This window comes from Micropterus dolomieu, linkage group LG05 (assembly GCF_021292245.1).
Source record: "Micropterus dolomieu isolate WLL.071019.BEF.003 ecotype Adirondacks linkage group LG05, ASM2129224v1, whole genome shotgun sequence".
Lineage (NCBI taxonomy): Eukaryota > Metazoa > Chordata > Actinopteri > Centrarchiformes > Centrarchidae > Micropterus > Micropterus dolomieu.
Genome location: NC_060154.1, coordinates 22,485,824 through 22,513,143, shown reverse-complemented (window position 1 = coordinate 22,513,143; position 27,320 = coordinate 22,485,824). Strand labels below are relative to the sequence as shown.

The 27,320-nt window shown below is 38.8% G+C and overlaps 2 long non-coding RNA genes and 1 pseudogene across 2 annotated transcripts in view; all 3 read left to right on the top strand.

The window, feature by feature from the left end:
- The window catches only part of LOC123971365, an 8,434-nt gene extending 2,563 nt beyond the window's left edge, over positions 1–5,871 (top strand). Inside the window, exons 2-3 of the long non-coding RNA XR_006825173.1 lie at positions 5,400–5,481; positions 5,627–5,871. This is a non-coding gene — a long non-coding RNA (uncharacterized LOC123971365). The remainder of the gene's footprint in view (positions 1–5,399; positions 5,482–5,626) is intronic.
- A 14,428-nt stretch (positions 5,872–20,299) lies between these two features.
- LOC123971479 lies at positions 20,300–22,918 on the top strand. The gene is made up of 2 exons (XR_006825198.1): positions 20,300–20,573; positions 22,485–22,918. It is a non-coding gene; the product is annotated as an uncharacterized LOC123971479 (long non-coding RNA).
- Positions 22,919–23,923: 1,005 nt separating this feature from the next.
- On the top strand, positions 23,924–26,149 carry LOC123971294 (annotated as a pseudogene).
- The last annotated feature ends 1,171 nt before the right edge of the window (positions 26,150–27,320 follow it).

Genomic DNA, 27,320 nt, shown 5'->3' with positions numbered 1-27,320 from the left:
GAGGAGTGTAGTAATGCCATGAAGACGTGTCATGGGCAGGAAGAAGGAATGCTACTGCGTCTTGTCAGAAGTTGGATCTCAGAAAATGTTAATGTGAAGTAAAATCACTTAAGAATAAGGAAAGCCAGTGTAAAGAAAACTGAGCTGAGTGTGACTGAATTCTCAAATATGTTCTGGGCTAACAGACGTGGCAGATTGACAGGAAGGTTATCATCATTATAACTCATTCTACATGTGTCTCCACCTGTGACCTTGATATGTAAATGTATTAGGTGTGAATGCTGAAGCCACAAAAGACTCCTACATGCCAACAGTTAAAGTTCTAAATGTTATGGAATAGCTAGCATGTCATATAATCGTATTGTGGTAATCTTTGTGTTGTTTTTGCAGAGATTTCCTATTGTCAGCAATTAAATCATTAAGACCATATACAGTATGCTTTCAGTGTGTCTTAATCTTTCAGTGTATCTTAAAACAGTGTCCTTAGGAAAAAGAAAATCACAGCAATGATGATTTTTTCGTTCACTCTTTATATGTACTTACCAAATGGTAATTTTCGAACAGGTAGAGGACCAAATGACCTTAGCACTGCCAAATGACAGCTACTAAACCTGAAAAATTAAATAATTCAAGACTGTCAGTTTACTTCAGCAAAGGGTTTAACAGCATATCATTATAGCATTTCTGCGGAGATACCTGGAATAAAGCCCAAATAACTAGCAGTAAAGCACAGCTGGTGATATTTTGGCATGCAGATTAGCACAGGTAGGCTTGTATCATGCAGCATACAGCAGGGTTTGTTTGGAAAATCACCAAAGGTGTTTATTTTCAACAATGCTGCCAAGTATTATTTATTAGAGGGTGGGGCCCTGAGGTTAGGAAATGAGCCCAAGAGGATTTCAGCCAAAAAGCTGTACAGTAAAGTGGACAGTCTGCTGGTTTGAGGTGACACTGACAAACTGACAGTCATTACCAACAGCTCTGCTTTGGCACGCTGAGAGGTGAGAAGACTGTAAGGCACAGACTGTGAATCAAATTAAATGAGCTCCAAAATATGTGACTTTTTAGGGTGAAAAAAAAATAATTACACAAATCAAAATGATGTATTGTGGAAAATTTGAGTCAGTAGGCTGGATGGGATTAATAAACAAAAGGTGCAGACAGGCCAGAAACACACCAAAATGATGACAGGAGGATAGTGCTGTCCATAAATTTCTTACCTTCTTGTTGCAGCACTCTGACCACTGGACAGTGTAGCTATTTGCATGAGGCAAAATTTGGTGTAGAGAAAGTCTGGTTCAGAACAGATATTAGACTGTGAGTGGAGCCCAAACTCATTCATCATTAGCCTTGTATTGTCAACAACCCAGCAACCACCTTCAAAATTCTCCTAACTCATCTGCCAAGGAAGGATGGAAGACCAACTCCACAGCCAACGTGGTTTTCATTAGCTAAGCAAGTGCTCCAGCCAAGCTCAAAACACCACTACCTGCTTGCTTTGCTCCTTTTTCAAATAGGTCTTATTCAAGTGCTTGTTGTTTAATGTACCAGTATCAGGACAGTGCAATTTTATAACACTACTGTTAAGTATAACAGTATACTTAAGTATAACACTACTGTTTGCCTGGTACTTGATATCCTCTATAACTTTGGAACAAGAGTAGCCACAATGTCGTTATGTCACTTCAAATGCAAATCCAGACTCAACTTTGATTTTTAGTAGACAGGAAACTGAACCCACAACTGACTCCTCAGCCGAGTCCCAATGTCTGCCCTCACAGACCTGCATTCCCAATAAGCTCAGAGGCTCTGCTCAGTCCCACTGTGAAAACGATAAGTGGTTGAGTGCTTTCATAAACGTTTGAGCTCTTTATGCACACTTGTGTGCAATGCTGCTGACTGTGCTTAAGGGTATTACAGTTTATAGCTTTCTAATGTTAAATTGTGGCGCTGGTGCAATGGGGTGGCGATGGCGCAATGGATAAGATTATGCTTTTGATGTGAGAGACCCAGGTTCAATCCCCCACTGTGACCCACCATTGTGTCCCTGAGCAAGACACTTAACCCCTAGTTGCTCCAGAGGTGTGTGACCTCTGACATGTATAGCAATTGTAAGTTGCAAATCTTGATGCTAAAGGCTCCCTTGTGCTTCTGTATGAGAAGTGATGAATATGTGTCCTGGGAGTGAGAACGGGCTGGTACTATTCCTTTAATCAAAGTTGATAAAGTTTCTGTGCTTTTGGCTTAGGTTGATGTTAGGACTGGGTGTTCTGTTCTGCAGCAGAAATCCCCCCTCCAAAGAAACCCCAAAAACAAATCAGATCCTAAGAGACAGAACAATGATTACGGTCAACCACAGTCCATACCCAGTCTTAGGTCCAGGGGGTGGACAATACAATAAAAACACCAAACAATAAGAAACAGCTTAAATCCTGAAAAAAGTGCAGTGGGATATTGGATCATTTGTCAAGAAGGAAATTTAGTTCTGTGAGGAATGGGACGGAGGTAACTCCACACTCCCAATCTCATAAAGGTTCTATAATATTTTAATCTGCTTACCGGGGAGGTCATGGGAGGATCTTGTTCTTAATAGTGTGCATGAGACCACTCTTTGATTTGTTTAGCAGTGTTTATGGGTGCATCAGGGTCTTGGAAAGCAGGATCATGCTTAGGGAACAGTATTAGCACCACCTGGACCTATAAAATAGTCTCATTCTTTGACTGTCATATTACCATGAAGAGCAATAATCAGATCTAATGACACGACACGGCTGCTCATACCATTACAGATCCACAATATTAAACTGTTGGCAGCAGTCAGTGCACACTGAAGGCATCCTTTGGCTTTTTCCTAACATAAAGCTGCCTGACTGAAGGAAAAAGGGTGAAAACCAAGATGACTCATCAGAGAAAATTATGGTCTGAATTATGGAAACTTGCAGAAAACAGGACAATGAGCAGACCTCTTGCTGCTAATTGGCAATCAACTTAATATGTGAAAGCTGTGTAGCCTGATTTATTGTAGTGATTTAGACACTTCAAGGTCAATCATTTCTTATGCGTTGATATTCTTCATGCCGCTATTATTCTTCATGCCGCTATTATTCAAGATTATTTGTGTAACAAACAGAAATGAAGAACGTCAAGTTTGAAATGTTGATTAATGGCTTTGTTTGCTTCTCTTGTGATTGGACTTTGCGAGTTCAATCATATTAGCGTGATCGATGGTGCTGAAATGTAAGTGAATGCAGACACTTCCTTCCTTTCTTAGCTTGTCAACATACTTCTCTTTGCAAACTTACTTTGACATCGTTAATGTTCCTTAACAATGCTATTTCTCATATAATGGATAGTGCTGACATTTAGATACAGTTTGCTGTTTTGCTGGAGATGTAGGCTGACAGGATAAATGTGATCCAATGTGATGTTATACAGCATGATTTCCTTTGGCATACTACGAAGCAGCATTCAACATGGGGTACAGAGAGCAAGATTCAGAGCAGTTTTCCAAAAGGCATTACTCAGTAAAGGGCACCTTGTTTGACCTGCAAGCATCTTAAACCATAGAATGTTTTTCTCCGACCAATTTGTATAAGACATCCTTTAATTGTGTCTGTGAGACCGCAAGGGCATGACATTGAGCTGCTGAGTCACTCTTTGTAAAATCTGCCCCCCTCCCACCCCCCTCCACTGCATACATGTCTGCAGGAGAGATCAGACTATGCTACATTCCTTCCTTCTTGTCCTCAGTCTTGATTATATCCAGACACAATATGTCTTGTTCTTCAAGGATCCCAGCTTAGCAGACAGGCTGTTGGGAGAGGTAGCGTCTGAAGAGTGAGGAGGAGGCAGAAGTTCACCATTTGAAAATTCAGACATGCAGTTGTCATGACGTGACTATGATGCTATGATACAGTGTGCCATATGCTTTATGTTGGATTGTACTGATATATTGTGTTGACTGGAGGAACTAGGATCAGGTATATATTGTTGGTTTTGAGGAAGCCCTAATGACCTAGTTTATCGTATGTGACCAAATGGGCAAAATGCAAAATTATACCACATTATACCCAATGATTTTCAGTAAATGCAGCTTGCAGACTGTTTTTGAGATTATTAAAACTTTATACTGTGAGATGCACACACACACACACACACACACACACACACACACACATACATATATATATATATATACGGTATATATATACCCCCCTACTCCCATTGAAATGAATGAGCGGACTGACTGCCTAAGAGTCTACCGCCATCCTAGTGGCTCTCTGAGGCTGTACTTGGGCACAGAGGTGCTTACAGCTAAATGCTTATGTCATGTTGACAATGACAAGTCTACGATGCAGGTTTATAAGAGTGAAATATTTACCCACCATTTTAGTATAGCGCTTTCTAGCATGCTAATGTTTGCTAATTAGCCCTAAACAGATATAATGGGCTGATGGGAATGAGATTTGTTTTGCAGGCATTTGGTCATAAATAACAACGTCAAACTTGGACCATTTGGTCACACTATATGATCACCAGTGTTATTAGAATTCATTCTCTGAGCACCATGGATATTTGTACCAAAGTTTGTGGAAATCTAGCAAATAATTGTGGAGATATTTCACTCAAAAGAACAAGTGTCATGCTTGTGGTAGAGCTAGTGGAAAAGTCAGTCACCCGAGTCATTAGGATTCATCCACTGGGATCATGATTCTCAGAATAAAATTTCAAGGAAATCCATCTACTAGTTGTTGAGAATCTAGGGGTTTTGGGTTATTACAGTGAGCTGCAATGTCACTGAGATGGAGACAGACAGAGAATAAATATAGAGAGCAATAAACATATATTTGTTATTTTCCTGTTTTCACTTTATCTACACTGTCAGACTGTTTATATGTTTTGCCAATATCTTTTTGAACAAAATGTCATATCAATAAAGATGCATTGAAGTGAGGGATAGAGAATTTTGAATTTAAAAATGACTTCACCAAACTATATTAAAAAAATAATAATACATAGAGGGAGTAGAGAGAGCGGCACAAAACCTGTGCATGACGCTATTAAATATAAAAAAGAACGCACACATTGCAACATTACAAAATATAGTGTTCTACTCAAAGGCCTATAGCCGCTTGACCCTCCCTCAGTCTACTGACATCTACTCACCAGACCTTCTCAAATACATCAAGCTCCTCAACATCAAAACATTATTCATATTCAGCCCTGAGGCAAACAGAGACCAGTAACTTAAATAATAATTTTGGCTCCACCAGGCCAACAACCCACAATTTGGTATGGCTTTTGAACTGCTGTATAAGGCCAATTGCAAATTTAACATGATGAATGATGAAATGCATTTTTTTTTTTTTACCACAATCTGTGTGTTTTTGTCTGCACAGAAAAAATCCAATAGAGGAAACATGAATCTACTGCAATCTTACCAGAGATAGCAGACTGTAAAGGAGGTGGCATGAAATACTGGTGTGTTATAACAAAACAAACACATTTGGATCAAAATATGTATAAAAATATTGGTAGCTAGAGAGAGGAAAAGTGTAGGAACATTGCATTTGAAAGTGACCCATGGAGAAATGTTAAGTGTGTTCCCCTCTATTGCCATCAACAGGACTGACAGCTGCTGCTGCAAATTCCATCCCTGACTCAAACTAAGTCCCCTCATGGATACTTCAAGCCTCACTGGTATATATGTGTCCCATAACAGCACTCTTAAAGGGACATACTGTGCTTCCTGGAGGACATTTTATGAAAGAATATTACAGTCTGGAACAACATAGATCAGAGACTGGATAATGGAGGCCAATAGCTTTCTTACAAAGTAAACATAAAACTTGTGTGTGCGCGCGCGTGTGTGTGTGTGTGTGTGTGTGTGTGTGTGTGTGTGTGTGTCTTTGTTTTATAATCTGTCTCTAATAAAACAGTCTATTTTGTAAGAGACAGGCTTTTAGCTTGTGAGACATATGCCTTTCCAGTTATTTTGCTCAAGAGATCAACAGAAGCAATTCAGAATAAATTTGGCCACAATGACATTCCAGCATCAACAGATCTAACATGTTCACCAGTTTCCATTTCCATCAGAAAGGATGGTGTAATGGCCAGAGGAGATGTAAAAGATCACTAAAACAACACCAAACTGGACATCAATCGTATGTATAAGCTGGTCACATTGAACGTAAAGATTTAGGAAAAGAATGCCCAACTCTATAAAAGACCATTTAATAGACCATGAAAGGCAAGATGAAATCTGCGTTGGCCAGCAGCTTCTAACCACATCACAGCACTCGGTCAAACAGCCTCTCCAGCTGGGCCGCCTCAATGGGGCTGAGAGCAGACAGGACTGATGGAGGAGGGATCGATTTGTAGGGGGGACCCGTCCATCTGGGAAAATGATCACTCAGAAACAAAGGTCTCATGGAGTGAAACTCAGCATGTTAACGTTTTTTTTTTTTTACCATCTTCAGGGAGACTCACGCAATGTTTACACAAGTGGGGATAAATTGCCTTGTGAGGGAATTTTCTGAATGTGGTATGATGTGCGTAACAGGTGAGGAATGGGTCATATTTATGTCGTGCTCAGGATCAGTGGCAGATCTAGAAGTTGAGTGACCTCTGCCTTCCTGGCAGTACTACTACTCTACTCTCTCTCTCTATCTGGAAACCAGACAGTTGCGCTGATAGCAATGGCTGTAACCTAGGAGCCAAGGCTAACAGAAATGAGACGTTTGGGGTAAGCTTTCATTCTTAGATGTTTACAAACTGACTTTCTTCATTTTGAAAGCAATACATGGGACCTCCAGATCCCAACATGACTTAGATAAAGCATTTTAGTCTAACATCTAGTAGGGTGGCTGTACATTTTAAGGTATAGAATCAATTTGTATGGGTTGCTTCGTAGACTCTATTATGGAGGACTGATCCTGACACAGACAGAAATAAATACAGAAATAAATAAATGCTCAATAAATAAATAAGCATCCAATTAAATACACAAAAAAAAAAATAAAAAAAATAAATAAATGTAGGTAGTAATTAAATTATACAAGGAGACATAAATGTATATATTTTAATTAGTGCCTTTACTTATTCACCTTTGTAATAATTACCTTATTTATTTATTCTCCGTTATAATCTTCAACTTTATTTATTAATTACTTATTTTTTAAATGTATTTATTTATGTGTGTGTTTTAATATTTTTGTCTGTTTTATTCTTCCTTTGTATTTTTTTACCTTATTTATTTTCACCCATGGTATTTATTTCTGCCTGTCCTTTTTACATTTCTGTATGCATTTCTGCCTCATTATGCAAATTTGGAGGGGCTGTGTCTCAAGGGGTCAACTTCTGCCCATTGGTGGACCAGTCAGACGGGAGAACTCTAGGCCTTCTCTGCCTGCAGACATCAAGGAGCTGCTCTTCACACAGTCAGATGGCTTCCTTCAGTGCGCTGAGGTGTTTAGCAGCTCTGTTTGAGCCATGTCTTCCTTCTCTTTTCATGTGGACACTCTGACCTACAGAGTTTTCAATTAGCGACTTATACGTACATAGAACTGCAGGAAAGTGAGCTGTTGTTTCTGAGAGCCACATCAGTTAGCCGCAGCTAAATCTGGAGTGCACTCCTATTCGAGTATTTACGGTAAATGCTCCCACACGGCGCAGCTCGTTGCTCTGCTGTTTTCAGCTGCCGTTTCAACAAAAACGCCATTCAGGGTGAAAATTCAACCGTGGTGTTGTGTCGGGAGATGCAGTGACTTCACCAGCGGTGAGTATTATGAATAATACATGTAATCTGTTAAGCTATGAGGAGAGTAATAGTCCGTTAGCTGCTAGGCTAATTTATGTAGCGCTAACATCATATAGGCTAAAGCTCTTGAGCTAGTGGTGGTGACTAACAAATAAACTAATCTTAACAGTTACCATTAAGAAGAATTTTATGCTTCTGTTAAATGTGATTGCTATTAAGCTGTGTTTTATGTGTGGTGGTGAAGTCAATTTAAAGTTAACTTTACTGCACTTAACCTGTCAATGATTTAATGAAGGCTAACGTTAGTTACTGTACTTCTATGTCTTGCACAGAAAACACAGGAGGAGGCATGCGGAGAACATAACCATATTCTTCAGAGGAAAAGGAAAAGGAGAGCAACAAATAACCCCCAAACAATAAAATAAATTCCTTTTATATTTCCCCGCCTTGTTGTTTATGTGTACATACAGAGGAAGAATGTGAGAACAGCACACATTTCATCGTTACTGTGTGTTAGAGCATGGGAGAACAGTGGATACTTTTAATACAGCCCACACCCCTAATACTGTGTAACTATAACAAGTAGAGAACAGAAGAAAAAGATGTTCTTTCTTTACAACTGTCTGCATAGCTTAGGCCTACTAGGCTCCTCTCTACTTTGACATTTAAGATTAGCTTGTTTAATCCACCTTCATACACATGTGACATTACTGTACAACTTGAGAAAGGTGAGTTGTTTTCTGCTCCAGCCTGCCTAAAAGAAAAGCGTTTTTGGGATTAAATGGACTTTATTAGCTGCTGCAGTGCAGGATGAACTCAGAACAGACCCATTTCTCACCTTATTCTAAATCATGCAATGAAGAAGAAGAAATGCATAATAAATCCTGGGACAAAATCTGTCCACAAATACTGTACAGCATGTAGTCTGATGAACAAGACTCAAATCATAATTTAAGAAGAAATGTTTTATACCACCTCAGAAAGGCTTCCTATCAGAAAGGTAGGAAGGTATTTCAAATGTACAACTGCAGCACTTAAATCTAAGTAAAGTAATTTACCTGACATTTTTGTGTTACTTTACTTTTAACAGACGCATGTAACAGGTTTTATACTTCCTGTGAGTATAATCCAATCAATCTTATTTTCATACTGTATATCCGTTGTGTAGTGGGCGGCACGGTGGTGCGGTGGTTAGCACTGTCGCCTCACAGCAAGAAGGTTGTGGGTTCAAACCCTGGTTGCCCCGGCCTTTCTGTGTGGAGTTGCATATACTCCCCGTGTCTGTGTCTGTGTCTTCCTCCCACCATCCAAAGACATGCAGTCTCTAGCTCTGCTCCATTAAAATTAAAATAAACAATCCAGATTTAGCTGCAGCTAAACCTATACCGCAGTTCTGTGTGCATGCAGCAGCAAACTGAAAGCCTGTCGGAGCGTCTTCAGAGTTGTTAAACTGAAGGAAGACCATCTGACTGAGAAGGCCTAGAGCTCTCCCGTCTGTGAAGCTCCTCATTTGCATAATGAGGCAGAAATAAATACCATGGGTGAAAATAAATAAGGTAAAAAAAATACAAAGGAAGAATAAAACAGACAAAAAATTAAACTCAATAAATAAAAATATTAAAACACACATAAATAAATACATAAAACAAATTAGTAATTAATAAATAAAGTTGAAGATAATAAATAAGGTAATTATAACAAAGGTGAATAAGTGAAGGCAGTAATTAAAATATATACATTTATGTCTCGTTGTATAATTTAATTACTACCTACATTTATTTGTTTACTTTATTTTTTTGTGTATTTAATTGGATGCTTATTTATTTATTGAGCATTTATTTATTTCTGTATTTATTTCTGCCTGTGTCAGGATCGGTCCTCCATACTCTATGACATAGCAAAGGGATCAATATTGTGGACCAAGAGGCAATCTTCATATATGATTTGGTGCTACACTGTGTTCACACTCTGACACTGATACCATGGGCTCCTCAACTGAGCTTCATTAAACAATGCTGTGTAAAACATACTGAGTTTCCTGAGACCTTCTTCAAATAAGAGTTGGCTCACTCACCAGAAATTCCATGTCAGCACTTTTCAAAATCCTATTTTTTGTCCTGCTCATTTTTAAAGTTTCAGTCTGACTCATTTGCTAAAAAAAACACTAAACCGTGTTCTCTTACTGTCTAACCACAACAATGTAGATGGGAGAAGCTCTGATTAAATATATTAAAATGCTCATCTAAGTCGCCTGCAGTTGTTTCTGTGCTACACAGCATTTAAGCTTTACAAGTAGTAGTGAGTGATTTGAGGGCTTTTTTTGCCCCACATTTGGCCTCTGAGGCAACATACAAGCTGCCCTACTTTCTTAGTGGTGGTTCTTTGCAGACACTGGAAATGGTAGTTTGAATTTTTTGTCAAAAACTTTGTAACATAATAACAATATTTATCAAAATGTATCAGGTCTCTATCAACGGACTCATAGGTGGTTATTGGGTTTGTGCATTATAATTCAGCAATTTATGTGGCTTTTTTGGCATACTTAAGTTATTACAAAAAACATGACTACCAGTTTAATAATTTATTATTGCTAGATGTTATAAATTATTTTTATATATATTATTTTGTGTGGAGAACCTCTGACTTCATTGTGCCCCCATTTGTGATTACTTATTTGTTTTTCAGTAATGGAAAACACATGCAGTGCAGGTGTTGCCACTGACATATAGTTCTGTTTTGTTTTGTCAGATATCTGCATTCACATTAAACAGTGATTTTTCAAGGGTCCTACAAAAGAAGCTCAGCCTAAGTCCAATCAGGACACTCTTCTTGCTTTTCTTAAACAACTGATAACCAACGCCCTGTGGCATCTACTCTTTCAGTTAACCAACCAGAATTTGCCACAATCTTTCATTGGCCAATCATAGAGCTGCTGCTCTCCTCTCTGCTCGCTGTCAGCTGTCATTTCAGTGCAGAATCCTTGTGACCGTCCTTCACATTCAGTGCAGGAGTCCACTCCTCATCACATCCAGATCTTCTGCATCCCTCCACCACCACCAACATCAGTGGTCAGACTCCATCAGAGGGGATATCCCATACTTTACTATGGCTTCACTACTACTTTGTTAAAATCATTTTATGCATGTATACCCATCTGACAGCATACACATACTCAGTGTAAATGGCAGCATGTGTATTGTGCGATCAGGTACCTTGAGTAGTTAAATATATTATAAAATATGTCCGCTTAAGTGTGAACACTGTGTGACAACACTGTGTCACTGCAAATATCACAGACGCATCTAAATGATCCTTCGGGTGTTAGAAAGACATACAGTATGCCCCAGATAACTCACTGTTGCCGACAAATCCTCACTCTGTCCATTGGGTCCAATTGGTTATACTATTTGAATAAATACTTTTTAATCCAATGACAAAAAATACCACATGTATTTAGCTGGATTAACCCACTAGAGGGGGTCCCGGCACAATGATGAGTTTTGGACACCTTTATTGACAAGATTGCACTTGATACTCTGTTTAAGTGCTACATGTACTTTCAGTTGACACAAAGAAACTGATACACGATGAATGTGGGGTTTTGGGGGACACCTCAAAATCTAGGAGCCTCAAAGCAGCAGCATTGCTGCTCTTGCTCACAGGAACAATGGCTACTTAAACAGATGCAAAACCATATCTCTCAGTAAACAAACCTGAATCGTCAGTGACTTGCTAGTGAGATGCTGCACCTTTGTTTTACCACATTTGACTAACATCTGGGGCAAAATCTGCCTCAGACACAGTTACAAAGTTGCACTCACTAAAAACTAGGTCAGGGCAGGAGCTACCTGGTTGGAATAACCTTCATATTGCCCAGGAAATCCTCCATGTCTTCCTGACTTTCCTTTCAGTGTGAGGTCGGAGCATAAGAGTCACAGTGGAACATTTAACAAGGTGCTGAGTGTCTTTCCAGTCTAAGATCTAGAAGGCCAAAGAGCCAGTGATTGTACAATTCAATACTGAAACTGAAGGAAATAGGATCCAGGCATTCTGGCCACAGAACATCTATCATTGAAAGCCCTCAATTAATGAGAGATAACCAAGACGTGTTATTCTGCTGCTTCACAATTCAGGCACAGGATGTGGTTAATGATGTTAATCTGTACGAAAGTACAAAGAATATGCAAGAACATTTCAAACATAGGTTTGCAATCTTTGGTTATTATGAACTGGTTTATGATGTTGCTGAGGTCTCAGATTACACTGATAATTTCACAGTAGTTACTCTGACTTTCTTTTATTTGTTTTAACATTTTTTTAAGTTTTACTTGTCGGAAGGGTTAGGGAGGGAAAAATGTAGAAGAATGGAAAAGAAGAACAAATGAGCAAAACACTGAAATGACTTCAACAAATGGGGATAATGTGAAATTTCCACTTCCTCCAAGTTAAAAACGATTGTATGGGTTTGCTGAATATGTACTTATTGCACATAGTCGTTTTGCAATTGCAGTTATGAATTTTTTTTAAAGAGGTGAATTTAAGCCGTCTCTCCTGCTCCAAATACCATCCCTCAATCCTGACTGCATACTGTTCTTTTCCACAGGTTATACTGCTTGTGCAACTAAAACACTTCTGCAGAAGTGGTTGGAAGTTAACCTCTTTAGTCAACAATGTGACCTTGTTATTTGTTTCATAATATGCAAGAACTTCATGAGTCACAAACATCCTACAGTATAATATTCTTGTGTTGCAGTTGTGTGCGCTGGTACGGCAATAACCTCTCACAGTGACACATTATCACCGCCATGATTCTTATATCACATCTATTGCAATCGACCCCAGCAATATCCTGTGGCCTGTGATATGAAAACATAGAGGCCTTGAATGTTTATTTGCACAGGTATGTGCTGTATTTAGATTGAATACATGCATATAAATCTCATCACACAATGTGTCATTCTATGAATAATTTCTTTATACTTTTGTAGTTAAACCTAATAGGTCATGAACAATGTAGCCAAATGGTCTAAGCACATACCTAATAAGCTTTGTTGCACGTTATACCTCTTTTTCTCTTCCTTGTTTCCTGTCTGTCTCTACACTATCCGCAATCAGACAAAAAAGAGGTCATGAAGACTAGGGCCCAAAATTCACCATAAAGGGAAATTTATTACAACATCAGCTGAGCAAAATATCAGTAAAGACTAACTTATACAGTCAACAAGATAACTTACAGACACTCTGTGGTGAATGTGTGTATCTATAGACAGACTCAGCAATCTTGAAAATCATTTGCTGGCAGCAAAATGTGATCTGGTCTTTACGTTGCGCAGTCTATTTAGAGTTTAGAGAGAGAAATGTATAGAGGCCACTGTTTTGCTCCTACAGTGATCTATAATCATCAATATGTGTTTAAATACATGCTGTGAGAGAACACAAACAGCCTCCTCGACTAGGGAATAATGGGATAAGATAGTGGAACAGTCATCCTCAAGTATCCCATCCCATCATCTGCATCATCTCGAGGTTCTTCTTCACCATCTCATCATCCTCCCTCCTGTTTATTCCTCTTCATCTTTCCTTATTTCTCTTTGAACAGTTGTTCTGTTTTACTGAGCCAAATGGAGTCAGAGCTAGGTCAGTAAACAGCAGGTGTGACAGTTAATAATAGCAGCTATTAAGTGAGTGACTGAACTGTTGATGTCATGTTACTGAACTACTAAATCATACAGAAAAAGTGCACGCTGCCTTTGGCGTCCAGCAGCTCAACAAAGCGGAACAAAAAATTTAAGCTATCCTGGCATGTGGCCAGAAAAATTAATCACAGCTCAGCAATTAAATCACTCTAAGTATTGTAAGTTTCGGTAGATTATAAAGGTGAGTATTATAGTTGTAACTGACTTTTAGTGACCTTTAGTCAAACATAGAAGAAATCATAGAGCACATTTCTGGTGGCGCGGGTGGTCTTTGGGAGAAAATGAGCCGTGTCCGAATCTCCCTGCAACAACAAAACATAAAAGAACACTCAAAGCATGTACCTACACAACTCATACAGTATTGGCACAAATGCGCACACATAAACACTCATCCCCCCTCCTGTCTGAGCTGTCAGGAATCATCAGATAAGAAGTGCTCATCTGTTTTCTCCATTGAAAAATCTCATTTAATGACAAACACAGACTGTCTGACTCTTCTTCCACCCCTGGGCAGGCCACTCTAAAGATACATACTCTATTGTTCTCTCTCTCATCCGCTTTATCCACCTCCTGTCCACTATGTATCCAAATACCTCCAAATACCTGCCTTTTCTTCCCCCACTGACTGCCAAATACCCAGAATACCAGTGTCCTTTTCCATGTGGTGGGACCAATCTATTCAAGGTTTCCTGTGTAAAAGTGAACTCTGGGGAATTGAGGAGTTTGGCCCCAATAAAAGGCATACGCACTGCACTGCATAAATTCCTGCTGTGCACAAACAGTCAATGGTCGATAGTTCTCACAAATCATAAATAGCTTTTTTAAATTACCACATTACGAAACACAGTGAAGGCGCCTTAAGTAGAGGAAAAGTTCAAGTTTGTGGTCTAATTCATATCTCCTCTAAGAAAAATAAAAACAACTCATTTTAATATGGTGGGAACTTTTCTAATCTCAAGTTTCAACTAAATTTGGGTGTGTTACATTTGTGCACACACACAGCCCTGGTCCTGAAATAGATGGACCCCACAAGTATAATGGGCTCCACAAATATAGGTAGGTAGGCAGGTAGGTTTACTGTCACAATATAACAAGTTTTGTAACTCCTTTCTGCTACATAGCAGACAATATATATTAATAAAGAAGAATCAATTATTAAAAATGGTAAACAGACAATAAACTATCATCACTGGAGCAGTGCTGAGGACGAATTAGAGTTTAAGAGTCTGATAGCTTGGGGGAAAAAGCTGCTCTCAGACTCTTAAACTTACTGCTTAGTAAAATAAGCCAACCAAATATGGAGCAGCCATATAAAAACAGATGCAAAATTACATCTTGTGAAATCCACTTTAGTTCCCTAGAGCAGATAAGGCAGGGATAGGTATGAGGATGAAGCTAAAAATCAAAGAGGCTACCTGTGACCCTTTTTCTCTGGGAACCTGTCCCTCTTAGAGTAACAATTACTTTTTGCCAATTACTTTCGAATTCCTTTCTCACTTCACTGCTAGACACAGAAAAATATCTGCTCATGACCCATCACAGAAATAGAAATGGATCCTGAGCTGAACAGACTATATGGTGGTTATCATGACCCAATATGACATTGTCAGACCAAACTAGTTCTTAACTCCACATCTGGCATTTCGCTCATTTACCTCGGCTACACCGGGGCTAAGGGGAATGTCTAAATATCAGCTTACCATTCCTATCTGACCCCTAGTTTGTCCTCCATGAAAAGGGCTGATGTATCAGTCTTATGTTGCCTACTTATAGACCTCTTTTGCACCACAGTGAAAACCTATACAGCACCATTTCAAAGGTCTGTTTTTGTTTCCATACTATTTGACCGACACATTTTTCTTTCCCGAGACGCTCTCTGCGGTCAGAACAGTGGATCTGTGTGCTCAGACATACAAACTTATGAGGAGACACTGCACACTGCAAAGAGGTTCTGTATGTCTCAGTGAGGATTTAAATAGTGTAGAAAAAAAATGAAATAGAGCACCAGCAGAACTGAAATTAACAATTGACCATTTGCTAACCTCATCCCCTGAATGGTGATTTTCCAATTGTAGTTTAACACCTTTGTATTAATCAGCATTTGAGATTGGTATCTTTTAAAAAATCTAAAACCAAAAATATAGGAGCAAAAGTGCATTAATTAAACAGTTTGCTTATCTGCTCTGATGCCAATGTTAGCATGGCTAGAAATCAGAAGACTGAATGTTAACAACCTGTGTCTGAAAACATTGTTTCAAAAATAAATAAAAGACATTAGCCACTGTTATCATTGTAAACTACCATATGTCTTGTGAAATGGAAAGCTTGATAGGCATAGTGACAGTAATTATCGGGGAGCATGGCTTAGAGAAAGGTTAATTCTCTTTTGGAGAGGGTAATTCATGGCTGGGCAACAGTGCCTGTGAGCAGCTCATGTCCGTCATTGCTTTTCATTTCAGCGCCCATGTTAACAGGTTAGAGCAGCCACACAGCCCGCGCAACCAGCTAGTGTCATACAGGCCTGCAGCAATGCTTTGCCTATTTTCAGCAACAGTAGACAATGAAAATAATCTGTTCCTAGTCATATCTGCATCATACCTGCAAAACATACACATTTCATTACAGTTTCAATGTGTTATCTATAGAATATGTCACGGACATCACTCAACTCTATCTGTTTAAGATTAAAAGCTCTCTCAGAATTTGTTAACAAGGCTTTTACTGTATTGTGTTTATCAAATTCAAAGTCAATGTAGAAAGATAGAGCTAGCAAAAGCAGTGCCACAGCAGCAACGCTGTCTGTGTGGGCACCACATGCATGCAAATTGCATGAGTTCATTGCGGGTACCGTCACATACAGGTAGAGATAGGCAGTTTGTCCGAAGTGTTAGATCCTCTACATTCTCACTTGAGGGGGAAAGTGTAAGAATTGAGACTACTCTCCACCTGTCAAATTTTAACTCTTTAAAATTGGGCCCATCATATATCAGGTCATAACTGCTGCTAACTACAGTTAGCTAGTTAACTCAGTTAGCCGTGCAGCTAACCTATGCTGTGTTCAGAGTGCAGGCCAAAGTGACCCAAATCAGATTTTTTTTGCTCATCTGTGACTCAGATCAGATTTTCTTTATAACACTGAGAACAGCCCATCCCAAAGTGGTATTATGAGACAGGACGAGAGGGGGCTAGCTGGTTAGCATGTTAACTTCAGTAGATCTCAGCAACACAATACATAAATGTATTTGATGGAATATCAGAACTGTTACTTCGTCACAATCTGTTGATAAGGTAACATCTTAAATCTCTTAAATTCTTAAACATTGCACTTTAAAGAGCCTGTGACTAGACTAATATAGTCCAACACGCATGTCTGAGAACATGCTGTTTAGTAATCATGAGTTGTTTACCATTTCCTAATTTTTGACAGGTCCCCTTTAAAGGCCTAATGAATTTCACACCTAAAGATACAAAAGCTTTTAGCTACTGGGATCGCTTTTCTCACAAAAAATTAACTGTTTTGTTGGGAAAATGTTCATTCTTCAAAAAAATGAAAAGGGGGGAAAAGAATCAAATTTCCATCCTCTTATTATTCTGGTTTAAATCTGATACATCTAAATATGAATCCCATGTCTAAAGCGGATAGACGCCATATGTTTTTTGGATTTAAGTGGTTCAAGCAGAACAGAAAAACACCCATAGAGCTTACATAATTTATGTCGTTCAAGGCTCAAATGATTCAACTCTTTTCTCTCTCCTTTTTGCTGGCCATGTTACTTTTTTCACTGTTTAGGTCAATTTTGTGACTGGGAGCTTACACAACTACATTGGGCAAAACTGCAGACAGGAAAGTAAGGATGTACCTCGATGCAGTTTGTTTGTGGCCAAGACCCACAAGAGGCCTCACTGTATGAGATTACAACAAATAGAGCATGCCTGCATAGTGGTGGTGCAAAGAATCAGGTCATGTGCTGCAGATCTGCTGTTTGAGAATACTTGCACACTCTTTTCAGAAAGCTGTCAAATAAGCACAAGCAACATACATCAAAATAAGAACATATAGGTTTGAATCACAAGATCAGGGCCTGTAGTTATCAAGCTTCTCAGAATTACTCATAAGTACACTGCTAAGAACTGAGTTAAGAGTAAGAAAATTCTTGGCTCAAAGCTGTGCTTAAAAGTTAGTTATCAAGCATCATAGCCCTAATTTGAGTGAAGCATAGGACTAAATCTGAAGTGTCAGTCTTGGTGCTGATTTACGACACTTTGCTGTGCCACAAACAGGGTTTTGGATGACGATGTAGCCAAGGACCAATCACTGAATAGATGTCCTTCTCTAAGAATATTCTCAGATAAATTCACATTGAATGGTGAAATTCCTAAGAGGAGTTTATATTCAACACACATTTAGCAATAAAGAATTTTCAAGAGAATACATTATGATATAGGCCTACACATTAATAAATTTAAAAAAAAAGTTTATGTTTATATGAGCGCCATCAAATGCGCCTACTACTCCTGTGAAGCCGACCATTTGCGTGAACTGTGGGGGGGGGGGGGCGTAAATGAAATGCATGAAAATGTGTGGAGCTGTAGCATAAGTGCCATAATTGTTTCCATGACTATTCGGCTTATTGATGGTTGTGACGGCCAAAATCATCAGCATTGCTGCGTTTTTCCTGTGGCAAATGAAGGAAGCGTCATCACCACCTTCAGTTTAGCTGAAAACACATTACTGCGTAAAGTCAGTCGTGAGATGACGTACCTCCTCAACTCGCTCACAAAGTTTATGTCTGCGCTGTCCGACCCCGTCTTATTAACTGCGCGTTGTCAAATAATTCCGAATTTCTTCCTCTCCAGAAATATTCGCTCATGTCTCTGTCTCCACAGTGCCATCACAAGCCCTACTGGCAACTACTAACTTGAGAGAACTCTGGAGCTGTCTTAAATAACTGGGAGAGTAAGATTGATTCTTAGCTTTAAGAAATTTGATAACTTTTATTCTTAAGTTTAAAAGTAGGAGTAAATTTCATGAATTCTCAGCACTTAAGACTAAAATGGCACTTTGAGAAGCTTGATAAATATGGGCCCTGATCTCCTGAAGCTTTGGTCCGTCCTACCGCACTTCAGGAGATTGCATCAGAAGTCCTTTCAAAGAAATGTGTTGTTGGTGGGAAAGGGAACTTTCTCAAGTTCTTTCTTTCTGATGTGTTCAGCACACATACACACATGATTCTCTTTCAAAGGCTGTACACATAAAAGTGTTTTCTTGACTATGGAAATGGTGGAATTATTAACACTTCAATAAGTAAGACATATTTTATTTCACAACAGTGCTGTAACACATACACATGCTATTTCAAATTGACATGTGACACTAAAAATACTTTTCTCCCACAATATCAACTTCAGATTGCAGGATATTATTGAAGATATTAGTCATTTTCAGAGCTTTTGTTACTACTGTGCACAGTCTGATATTTGAAAAAAAAAAATTGTGGGTCAAAATCTGGTGTTTTGAATGAAAAAAAGAAAAAGGGAAAGTAGGGAGTGAAATGAGGCTTTGAGGCACTTAAACTATGTCAGTCAGGTAAAAGCTGCTCATTGGCAGTATGTCAGGTCAATAAAGCTCCAAATAAGTCCTCAATTCTACATCCTCCATCCAGTTTTCTTTATGTTTTCATTTTACAATGTCTGTCAAAGTTAATATGAACAACACATACCAAACTAATTTAGTATAAACAGTCAAAGCCTATTATGATAAACATTTTATAAAAATCACAAGTTGAGTCACCACTTGAGAATGCTTTCTCATCTTATAGACTCTCTCCAGGCTCTGTCTATCAGGATTCCTTTCCAGCTTTGAAAATACTTTCTTATTCATGTAGGCTTAAAAACAAGTGGCTAAAGGTCTTTAGGAGATGCTCTAACCTGTTTGGCAGCTATTCTCTTACTGCAATACTACATCTATATGTAGACCTTTATTAGGCATCACGTATTGAGTTATAAATTAATTGTATGTTTTAATGGGATAAATTACAGTTAATTTCATATCTTATTAAGCAGAAGATTTAATGATCTGTTTAAAATTAAGAATGTACAAATAAATGCGTGTATATGCAATAAAAGAAAAGAAAATGCCGATTGTCCAATCTCTTCAATTTTGAGAAAGGAAATTTTAAGTGCACCACTATCTTGTAACCTCATGCAAATGTCCCTCATTTGTTCAGTAGTTTCCTGTTCAGCATCAAGATAACAATAAGCAGTTTATTGTGGTCTATTTTACTGCCATGATGGTTGCTGTGGGAAAATGCACACCATACACACAATTACACTGTTTTAGTATTTTCTGAATTATGTCTGTAGCATCAAATATTTAGTTACTTCTGTAGTTTGCTACAGATTGTTAGTGCTATATCAATTCTTTGATCTGATCTTTCCAGATTTAAGTCACAATAATTCAGTAGAACAATGTAGGAAATCATGTTAATTCAGCTATCAAAACAAAGTATTTATTTGAATTAGTACAGTCTACTATTATACAAAATCATTGATCGTTGATTATTTCAAAATAAAAATATCGGCTCATAAATCGGTTCTTTTTCATTTTGTCATCGTCCCCCAAAAACCCATATCGGTCGGGCTCTAGTCACCAATTAATGCTGGGTACACACCAAAGGATTTTTTACATCTTATAAGATTTTCAAAATGCTATAGACCACAAACATGAGGAGAAAAAATCCTAGATTTAACCGTTTTGCTCCTACACAAACAGATTTTCAACCAGAGTCTAGACTGTGAACACAGGAAAACTCGCTAAATCTCGCGAAACTTCAGAATAAGCATGGCGGACGATATGCAGGAAGAAGAAATTGCGACGTTGAACAAACATTCGTGCTGTTGCCACAAATCTACAAGCTGATCCTCCATCTCTGCTGTCCACATTAATTTCACCTTGTGCTGCGCCATGACTGTGTGTCTTCAATCATCTTGCTTTCTGATTGGATATTGTTTCGTTTCACGTGATAATCTCCAGAACGTGCGCGCGTTTGTCCTCGGGGATCCCCCAACACCTCAGGATTTCTGATCGATCGGGGCGCCTCCGACGTTCTTTCGATCAGGTTCGGACACTCTTAACACACCTCACACCAACGGAGAATCTGATAAGATAATCTGTAGAACCATCAAAATAATCGGGACATAGCTAGGATTGTCGGAAGGGGGGGAATCGGCCCAAAATCATTTGGTCATTATCTTTTGGTGTGTACCCAGCATTAGACTTGCCGAAGTTGGGGATCAAACTCCGTTGTGGCACTATAAGGTGATGCCCGCAAAGTCCACTGACTCTGGTCGTGTCACGGCTGTGCCGGAATTAATAGGGCCATTATGGTGCGTTCCATTTGACATGGGAAGTCGGAATTTCCGAGTTCCCAGTTGGAACTTTCAACTGGAAAGCCCCCTGAAGTCGGATTTCCGACCCAGGAAGTCGGGAGAACCGCACTACCCCGACTTCATGATCCAAGATGGCTGTCGGGGTATCAACAGTTAGTGAGAGCTGTAGTTTATACTATTTATTAGCACTTCTGTGTACTTGTGACCCATAGAAATGTTCATACACAAAGTGCTGTCCAACAGCTGTATGTGGACGTGTTGCTACAGTGTTTAGTGTGAGTAAATACCGCACAATGCGTTTTTTTTAAATCAACCGGTGTATCAATAGCTAACCTGGCTAGTTGTAAACAAACAGCTGGCCAAGCAAGGTTTTCCGACTTGTTAACTGGAACGCCATCAACTCGGGTGTGACGTCATTCCCAGCTCCGACCTCCGACTTCCGAGGTAAATGGAACGCAGCATTATAGTCAATGCTTGTGAGTCCACCAGACTTGCCGCAGCGCGTCCCAGACTTGGCTGTCCACTCTGCAGAGAATAGGTAGCCAATATATTTTTGACTGAAGACACGTCAAGCAGCACAGAGTACATCGAACCAGGCAGGAAGTCAGACACAGAACGGCATAGAGAATCCAGTCAATTTGCAAAATAAAACACCCTGTGGAGACACCCGATCTTAAAACAACAATAAACACAGTTAAAACAGACACAAAAAGAAATCATTTAACTACGTAGCCTACTTAATCATAGTAGAAGCACAAAAAGCAAGCACTGATTACCAAATCAACAAAACATGTCAGCAAAATCGGGCAGACAAAATGCTCTGATTCTGAAATGCTCCTTGTGGGATATGCAGCCAGCAGACGACGGAACGAAGCAGGGTCACAGGGAGCTGTGAAGAAGTAGTAGAAGCACAAAAATGACAAATTAATAACAAGCTAATAAAGTGGGACAGCCTGACACGCTTCTGAGACCCTTCAACTAGACGTTGACGCCAGGTTGAGGACGGATCAAAACTGTGGCGCAGCCGTAACGTGCTGTAGCTGGAGTCAGTGTACTTTCGGAGTTAGTCTGACACCCTACCAACTGAGCTAAGCTTGCCAGAAATAAGTCTGTAACTGCACTGCCATAGCAGTAAGCTTAATTAATGTTGAGTAGGTTGGATGAAAGTTAAGTCTTTACTCCCATTGGAACACATTCATTTTAAAATGAATAAAAAGATTAAAATAAAATCAAAAAATACATAGGCCTATATCACCAATAAAAGTAATAGCACAAACGAAGTTCGTAGGACAAACGGTAAAGGAGAAGATAGATAAATGCTAGATTGATAGAAGAACAAAAATGTGAAAGCTACAGCTCTCACTAATAAAATAAAATAATTATTGATTGCAGATTTCATCTTTCAAGTAAGCACAGTTCTTCAAATGTGCTCTCTCTTGTAACGTTAGAAAATTCTTTAAAAATTGATGGAGGAGCACATAGATTCTTAAACTACAAAATTATTAAATTACATTTTTCCCAAAATAACCTTGGATTATGTTTCAGTATTGAAATTGATTAAAGTACAGAGATGAGGTCATGCATCATTAGTGTTCTGTTAAACTTCTGCTGTCTTACATTTGTCTTATTTCTTCTGACAGTGGTGACGTTTCCCCATCACAGAGGCTAAGCTACAGTGTTGGAATCCAGACTTCTCCTTGCTGGTGGACAAGAAGTGCTTCTGTTTGGCGACATTCACCTCCAGAACGCTGGGCTACAACAGACCCAGTACAGACTCAGACAGTGAGAAAGCATAGAAGAAACGCATGCTTATTGGAAATACTCACACACGTACACATATGAGACCAATATATAATATATAAGAGCACAGGCATGAGTTAGCTAATATCAGGACAATTGTTGAGCACAGTCAATGTCAGCATGGCTCTTGGGTTGTAAACCTCTGTTAACATATGTGATTTCTGTTAAATCCAAGTTCCGATCTATCATGACTGTTTTATGAATGTCTCTGTCTGTTGACTTTTATTGTTGCCATTTTCCTTTCTTCTTAATAAACATGTAATTTGCACCATGATTGATGGTTTTTAATAGCTGTTATTAGATTCCCTCTTTCGTTGTTGCTGTATCCAATGGTTAAACCAGCCAGTCTTCTCAGCCCCGTGTTCCCAATAAAAGTCACGGGCTAACCGTAAAGGTCCTGTTCTACCAAGCAAGTTCCTCTCTGCATCTCCTTCTGTAATTCCCATTACTGCCCTGGACTCCAGGAGCTCACATCCCAAAAACCTGTCCACTCTTTTCCTTCTCATCTTCCCCCACCTCCTTTTTTCCCCCCCTTTCTTTAACACATGAAAACTCTATTGTGCATCATTCAAAACAATTACAATAAAGTTTGTGACTAAGATATAAAGTGGACATACTTGAGTCTAGACTGAAGAAGTGATGTAACAGACAAATCTGTACTCTGTGGTCAGTAAGCTGCATACTTTTAGGCTTGACTACACTGTGGAAAAAGGGGAACAGGTTATAGCCATCACTGTTTTCAGTGTTGCAAATCTCTTCATATCTTTTCTTTACAGAGTTTCATTCATGTTTGATCCACAGTCATTGCTATGAGCTAACATCCAGCTTGCCTTTTCATCTCTTACTGATTTCTAAAACACAGTCAGTACCACACAAGTGTATTTTCTTTCGTTTTTGCCAAACTGAAACAAATAGGTCTGAAGAACCCACAAGCTATAAACAGATTTTATAAATTGTGTTTGATTTATGTTACACATACATTTTTTAATAAAGAGTTTATTAAAGTGGCTCACTGCTTAAAACAAACGGACTGACAGAGATACTTTTACTATAAGGCTAGTTTATAAAAATGCCATCTACCGACTGATCTCCTTTTCCCTCCTACAGAATGGGGTCACATTTCTCTTTAAGTTCCACAAACCTCACTTTCATACAAATCCTATTTACATGACGTGATAACATGAGAATAATGTTACCTTTGGGGCTGTGTGACAAACACAGGGGCTCTGCTGAGAAAGCCACAGCTTTGAACATGAAATGCCAATAGAGAGCTTTGAGGATGGAGTGTTAACACAGAGGCATCAGTGGAGAAATTATGAACAGTCATATTACAGATCAACACACTGGTCTGATTTATGTTCAGGTTTTCAATTTGAAGATAACTTGAGGTCACAGACATGATTAAGAGGTGGCTTTTCATGAAATGTAAATTTATGGAAATGGTAATCCAGGCCAGATAATGGTAAAAACAAAGAGTCTTAAGTAAAAAGCATTACTTACCTACTGACCTCAGTCTTCACTTGAACAGTCAGTATTTGTGTTATGGCTGCATGTTTTTATTTACCACATTCATATATTCATCCCAGCACAAATATAATGTTACGTTACATATTGTATATCTAACACGCATACCAAATTCACTTAATTAAACATTGTCTAAAAACTTAAGACTTGTGCTTTGAAAAATCAAATCTTTGTGATGCTGTGGAGGTGAAATATCACTCCTCCTCACAAATGTGGTTCAAAGCCACAACAGCATATGCAAACTACACCAACACTTCTCTCTCTGATAGAATGAAGCATTTAAAGACGTGATGTGTGCCACTGCTTTTCAGTAGCTCAGCTGAACTGATCTCACCATATTTATCCACTGTAAACTGGTAATACTGATACTCGTGCTGACTCTTGATGGCCAAGGTAAGTTTAGTAGCGTATTTACAGTGGTATTTATACTTTTGCATTGCAGAATGTGCTTTCGACTACAGCACATGAGGCACTACATACAGTCCATGAGGATGGATCTGTTTATTTTAATCAATTTCTTTGGTCAGTTTGGGCACATATAGTGAGGTGGTCAGTTTAGTTTTGTGAGTTAATATATATAATTTCTCTTTCTTTTTTCCCAGTTCATACAGGGGAAATCTATGGGGGTCATGAGGCTGTGCCACATAGCAGGCCATACATGGTGCTTTTGGTGCGAACCATGCCGGATGGTACTACAAGACACTGTGGTGGCTTCCTTCTGAATGAGGATTTTGTGATGACTGCAGCCCACTGCCAAAATGGGTCAGTTTAACACACTTTATATTTACCTACTGGGAATTCTTGGGTAAGTTAAACTTCAAATAAAAAATGCACCAATAAATGACATATATTTTATTTACACAATGCCCTCACTGAAAAACATGTTTTTGCATTTTATTTTGTCATTTCAGGTCCCACATAGTACTACTGGGAGTTCACGATGTCCGTAAGACTAGTGAAGGACAAAGTATCTCTGTGGAACAAACATTTCCACATAAAGACTTCAACAACACTGATTTTACATAATTCATAATAATGACATAATGCTTCTTAAGGTAGAAGAAAAAAGAATTGTATTTTAAACCCTTGTGCTTTTTGACATTTGGTTAAGTTTTTTTTCATAATTTCCATTTTTTATTTTCATTATGTTATTTGCAAATCTCTCTTGAATGCATTTATCAAGAGGATGCCTGAAATACTGTAGGCATGAACAATAATTAAGCAGGAAATGTATTAGACAACAGGCACATGTGAGCACTAGGGAAATTGTAATTGATATTTCAACTTCATATTTGTGTTTTTTTTTTGTTTTTTTTTTAATCTGTTTCTGTTCCTCAAGTTGAGCTCCAAGGCAAAATTCAGCAAAAATGTGAGACCAATTGTTCTCGCAGGCCAGGATGATGGTTCTCTCCCAAAGTCATGTATAGTCTCTGGCTGGGGAAGTTATGACAACGAGAAATTAGTAGTAGAAGTACTCATGGAAGTCAATGTAACACTCATTGACAGTGAGCATTGTCGTAAGCACAACTTGTACTGCTCTGAGGGATAGACCAGACCGGATGAGGTATGTACATTTTTCTGACATAACATTGACAACATATGTTGGTCAACCATAGTAATTAATTCAGAGTTGATGAAATCACTGCATACTGTGTATGTACTTCCAGGGAGACTTGGTCTGTGAAGATGGGGAGGCATATGCGGTGGTGTCCTTCACCACACAATACCCAAATGGCCAGCAAACCTTTAGTCAGATTCCTGACTATAGAAGCTGGATCAGTTTGATTATGAGCACTAGTGGAAAGCTCTACTAGATCTATCACTTACTTGATCAAATCACAATATTTGAATTTACTGTTTGTGTAACATTGGAGGGCTAATAATGGAGAATAATTCCACAGCAATGCTTCATTACTTCATCTTTACTTTACTATGTTTCCAGGTTATACAAATGATAATTTTGTTTGGTGCGTTGACTCAAAATATTTTTTCTGCAGCAGGGGGCTACGGACATCACTAACTACACTTTGTTAATAAACATTTATTACAAATTACAAATGTAAATCAAGCACATGCAGGTTTTTTAAGGCTAGACTTTAACAAGCCAATCATGGCCAAAAATGAAGTATGGCTATAAATCAGAAATCTTATTGTAGACTTAATTTTTAAATGGGATATGAAGTTAGATACAGTATGTCATCTGTTCTTATATTCAATATTATATACATTACATACATTACTGCTTTGTGTGTCTTCCTACCATCTTTTTAAATAATAAACTATTGCTCTCTCACGATGTTCTCAGTACCTCTGTTCACTCATGTTTGAGTGTGAATTAATTCAACAAAAAGACAACACTGCCTCCTTGTGAAAAAAGTGTAATGATACAGCAAAAATAGGTCCACTGGCCACTTCTACAAGTCAGAACTGATGTTTTCCTCTCTTTTATAAGCTCTAAACCTTTTCAATTTGGCAAAGAGTGCTCAAAGTGGACACTAAAAGCCTTTTTCTTCATTTTCTAATTATACATTACGTTTTGTTTTCTATTTTAGAGATTGTTTAGGCATTAAATAAGGCCGCCTTCCTTTATTACGGTCACGATCGGTGGTGTGGAGGCAGGTTGGAGGACCCAAACGCAGGACACAGAGCGGAGCAGGTATAGTTTGGTGGTTTTAATATAACAAAAGGCGAGCACACTTACAAACAGAGTGGCTGATTGACTGAGTCCAAAAACAAAGGTTGTCCAACATACAAAATCCAATAATGGCAGGGAAACAGGGAGACACGACGAGTGAGGCTGACGACACGAAACACACTGCTACACAGGGTGACAACATATAATGACCCAACAAAGACAAGACAGAAACACCAGGCATATATACACACACAGGGACTAACGAGCAGGGCGGGAGCAACACAGGTGAAGGACATGAGATTAACGAGGCAGGCAGAGAGAGACAGTGAGCAGAGGGAAACAGAGAGACTGACATGCAGGCAGAGTGACAACCGGGGGAACAGACGGAACACAGGTTACTGAACACAAAACAGACCAGAGTGAACACTTAACATGAACTAAGGTACAGGACTGGGAACAAGGACAAAGAACTAAAACGCAGGAACAAGAGTTAAGGCAGTGACTAAGAAACAATATA